The sequence below is a fragment of the Rhincodon typus genome, chromosome 7 (genome assembly GCF_021869965.1).
Source record: "Rhincodon typus isolate 14 chromosome 7, sRhiTyp1.1, whole genome shotgun sequence".
In the NCBI taxonomy this organism is placed as follows: Eukaryota; Metazoa; Chordata; class Chondrichthyes; order Orectolobiformes; family Rhincodontidae; genus Rhincodon; species Rhincodon typus.
Window position 1 is genome coordinate 28,269,934 of NC_063338.1, and position 5,302 is coordinate 28,275,235.

A 5,302-nucleotide genomic window follows, 5' to 3' on the forward strand; every position below is an offset into this window, starting at 1 on the left:
TGGAGATTTATTTATTACAAGGATAGATTAGATAGGCTGAAGGTAATTGTTTTAGAACTGAAGGGAGATTTTGTCAAAGTGTACAAAATTATGAAAAGCCTACATAGAATTGGTGTGTTTCCCTTAATAGGGAGATCAGTAACCAGAGGATGTAAATGTGAAGTAATTGGAAGAAGAATTGGAGGGATGTCAGGAACATTTATTAATTACAGGATGCTCGGTATCTAGAATGCATTGTCTAAAAGTGTGGTGAACATTGAAACCCTCACTGTATTGGAATAATACAAGTATATATACTTGAAGTGTATTCTACAAAAAAGACTTTGAAACAAGAGAGTGGGATTAGGCTGGATAGCTCTTCTTCAATTGGACAGACATTAAGAGCTGAACGATTTATAACAATGCCATAATGTTACTATGCTGCAGCCACTGAGGTAGCACTGTATTAGTGCACTGAGGCAGGAAGGCACATGGAAAACACATACTAAGGGAATGCACAGAAGTGGAAAGTTGACTTTTGTATGCAACATGACATTTCATATAAAATTCTGGCTTGAAATGTTTGTTTTGTCTTGGCACTTATCTTTGCATTGTGATTAAGCTGATGCTACAAAGGGATGGTAAGGTGTGGGAATGGACAACGTGGATAGTGGTTACAGGGGGTCACATTCAGGTAAGTTCCTCATTAGACTGCCCAGCCAGGAAAGGGCTATCCAGGTTCCTCTTCCTTCTTTTTCTATCTGACTAAGAATGAGAGGTCACCTTTTTCGAACATTTAGGATTCTTAGGGGGCTTGGCAGGGGAGATGTAGAGAGATTGTTCCCCTTGTGGGAGACTCTTGGGCCAGAGGACAGAATCTCAGAATATAGGCTCACCCGCTTAAAACAGAGATGAAGAGGATATTTTTCTTTCAGAGGATAATGAAGCTGTGGAATTCTTTACTGCAGAGGGCTTTAGAGGTTGGGTCTTCAAGTATATTCAAGATTGAGATCGATTTTAATCAGTAAGGCAATCAAAGGTTCTGGGAATAAGGCAGGAAAGTGGAGCTGATGATTATCAAATCAGCCATGATCTAATGGCATGGTAGAGCAGATTTGATGGGCCAAATGTCCTGCTTTTGCTCCTATGTCTTATGGTCTGATCATTGTTTTCATTGTGGGCATGCAATGTTTGTGAGCAGGTGGGCAGTGGAGAGCTCTTGTCACCCTGCAGCCAACCTTTAACCTGCCTTTGGCTCAAATGCAGCTGGCACAGGACACTGTAAAAGGATAGCGGCATCATCATATGCGAGGTTACTACTATTCATCCTTCTCTGGGAGACGTCTGTACATCCTTCATGTCAACTTAAACCTGTTTTTTTCTCTACACAGCTAATGCCAGATTTTTAATATTTGCAGTATTTTCTCTTTTTGTATCTTTAAATGATACCAGTGGGTAATCCTTCCTGTCACTGAATTCTTGTTCAGATGTGAGTGGTTGAGGAAAAGAATAGTTGGAGCTTTGAGCTATATAATGGCATTGCTAGTGTCACAGCAACATTGTATGCTGACTGACATTATGATCTGCCTGTGTACCTGCTTGCGGTGGACATTTACTGCATATCCACCAATGTCAGAACTGATCTAGCGAGATTTACTGCACAAATGTACGTACATATGACAGGTTCCATTTTGAAGTTCGAAGAGCACTTGTGGGGCCCCCAAAAATGGAGCACTAATGAGCCCAATTTCTCGCCCATAGTTTTGTAATATTTTTAATAAAGTTTTTCAAAATACAAACATTTTTGATATAGCCATGAAATACCACAACAGTTAAAACCTGTTTAATAATAAATTGAGTGGAATAGTGTGAAAACCATTATGTTTTAGGTCACCGCTTCAATGTTCTACTCACAAGTTGTGAAATAATAATGTACCAACATAGAGAGACAGACATTGATGAATGATTTATCTTGATGCAAAGCTTGCAGGTTATTTTATTTCGAATCTTGGAATTCACTCATAATTGGCAAAATATTACTGTGCTACTGCAAGCAAATTTAACCAATGATTTGTGTTTGTGACGATCGGCAGTTGTATAAATGTGAAATATTTGAAGAATAGTAATGAGAAAGCGACAGAGCATCTGTAAAAATTATAGAGAGCCTCACGAGAGATTAAAACTGGGATTTAGTGCTGTCTGCAATAAATGTTAGGGCAGTCAACTTCAAGGCAATTAACTCCCAAACCCCACCAGCAAGAAACCTCACCAGATCAAACACCAGTTAGGCATTTAAGTGACGCCTGATGAGTATCTTCTCTTGCTGAGTAGTCAAATAATCGGCCTACAGCTCGGCCAAGACCCTTTATGTGACGATATTTGAATACTTGCATGTCTTACTTGTTGGTGGGTTGTGAGGGGCATCCAGGGACCTCCATGCCCAAAACATAATTGCCGAGATGGCAGGAGGGGATAAGTATCTCTCTGGGTCAATTAATCCCATTATTTGTCTTTCCTCCCCTTTTAGTGAGTGGAAAATCATGCCCATAATGGGAATGAAAATGTGGGATCTGTACGGGCTTTTGAAATTTAAACAGTTCATATTTTTAATTAATAATATCAGAGGTGTCTTCACTGGGTTTGGCAGTTTCCACTGACAGTGTGTTATGGACCAGAACAGACCCCCTCAAAATATTTTAACAAGGTAGCCTAGACCCTAACCTTTTCTTATTTTAAAGGTAGATGTGATGTGCATGTTCCAGATGCAATGCGACTGGTCAAACTACTCGATGATAAGCAAAACACAATTTATTTAAACACTGTAGTTAGAACACTAACAAAAGAAAGACAAATTTAGAGTAACAACTCTTAGAAAACTTAACTGAATAATAGATACAGTACCTATTACTAATTAGCTATTCCAATACAGCAACATCCCATAAACACAATCCTTGGCAAAAAGGCAAATTCAGACATAGATTCTTACATGCAGTTCTCCAATACAGGAGAAAAAAAAATCAACAGAAAGTTCAGAGACAGTAGCAGCTAGGAATCGTTCACTGAAGCTTCCAACTCATTTGAGACCCCAATGGCTTCTGATGCTGCTGAGAAAACCCAAAACCCGGAAATCTGGGCCTGTCAGAGCTGGCCACACCCATTCAGGCTGCCTATATTGTTCCAACTTTCAAAAAAACTAAGGCCTCACAAATTGTTTACTTAAGTCGTCCAGAGTAGCCAGTTAAGTACCTTTGCCTTACAACCTCTCTTCAGAAAAGCCAGGACAAAATAACCTTCTAAAGTGACAGCATCATCACAGGTGGAACGAATATGATCATATATATTAGGACAATTTCACATTTTCCCACATTATACTCAATTTGCCTGATCTTTGCCCATTTACTTAACCTGTTGCAATATATCCCAATGAAGTTTCCTTCTGTACTCTTCACAAATTACTCTCCTACCTATCTTCGTGACATCAACAAATGTATCAATCATCCTTTGGTCCTTTCATCCAAGCCACTTACATATATATATTATATCTTGTAAAGGTTGAAGTCCCAGCACTGATTCCCTTGGTATACCACTCATTTTGTCTTGCCAACCAGAAAATGACCCATTTTTACCAGCTCCCTGATTACTGTTAGCTAGTCTATCTTCTATCCATGCCAATATGTTACTCCATAAACTATTAATTTTCAGTTTCCACTGCAACCTTTGATTGAACACCTTGTCAAATGCATTCTGGAAATCCTAGTACAGTACATTCGTAGGTATACCTACAGCACAGCTACCTCCTCAAAGAACTTCAATGAGTAGGTTAAACATGATTTTCCTTGCACAAAGCTACGTTGATTACTTTGAACATTGTCCTGCAGTAATGTCTTTAATAATAGCTTCTAACATTTTGTCTATGACAGAAATTAAGCTTTTCAGTCTGAAGACAGGGATGTGCTTGACCAGCTTTTGACTCGATGCAATTGTGCTTCATTAAGTGGTTTGCATGTTTATTCTATGCAAAGCATTTTACTGATCCCACCTCCTTCCATGATTTCCCCATTGGGCAGAATTTTTATCAACAAGCTTCTGGGCAATCAGTTTCCCTTTGATATTTGACACGAGAATCAGCTGGCTTTCATTATTTAAACATTTATTCCATAACCACATCTAGAAAACACAGGAACACTTCATCAGTTGAAAAGTATAAAACGCATTAGATTGCAAATAAAGCCTCTAAAATGATAAATTGCAAAAATTACATATTTTCCTTCCATCCCATTAAACTGGAACTTTTCTTCTAAATGTAATATATTTACATGTAGAATAGTGAGACAAGACTGTTAAAGCCTTTCATTAGATTTCTGCATACAGTACATAATAAAACACAAAGAAGTGAGTATGACTGACATGGGATTATAGCCCTAACAGAAATATGCATGGAATGTACTTTTAGCAGAGACGAGGAAGAACAGGTCCCAATTTACCATTGTCACACGAGCAAAAGCTATACCGCCCAATGGAAAATTTGTTCTGCAATGTTTGTGGTAACAGACAGCTCCAGAGTCTCTGTTTCTTGACTGCTTTGGGAAGTGATTGCGTACACAATAGCAATTATAGTTTGTAAATCAACCTGTTCAGTGATGTAATTACACACCTCTGGAGCAGATGGGACTTGAACATAGGTCTCCTAGCTCAGAAGTAGGGACACTACCACTGCACCATAAGAAGCCCTGTACAAAAACAGTCAAGATAACAAAAAAAGAGCTACAGAATTGCCAAATAATAAATGTCCTCTTTGACAGCCATCCTTAAGGGGGAACCATTATGTTCATGTTGTGTTTGGCAAACCTCAATTTTGAGAGAAAAACAAAGATTTTTGAGCAACTGTTCCATGATGCTGCTTGAACACGTAAAGTGATCATAGAAAGGACGAACGTGCATTTATATAGCATCCATCAATTTTAAGGCATCCAAAAGTGCTTAGCAAATAATGAGAGCCTTAAGATATGTGGTCACTGCTGTATTGCAGGAATCATGATTTGCCGTTCAGGTTGTTTGCTGTGCATTTGCAAACAAATAGGGAACAATTTATGAAATGCTTTCTTGGCACTTTAAAACAGCTCAAGAGTGATGTGTTTAACAGTGATGCTGTTGTTACACTGTCAGTGCAGTCCTGATAAAACTGTGGTGCTGCTGTACCTCAGATGAGGTGCGCTCTAGAAGTGGCCCCTCAACTAGATGGATAAAATGAGATAACAAGGTGTAGAGCTGGATGAACACAGCAGGCCAAGCAGCATCATAGGAGCAGGAAGGCTGATGTTTC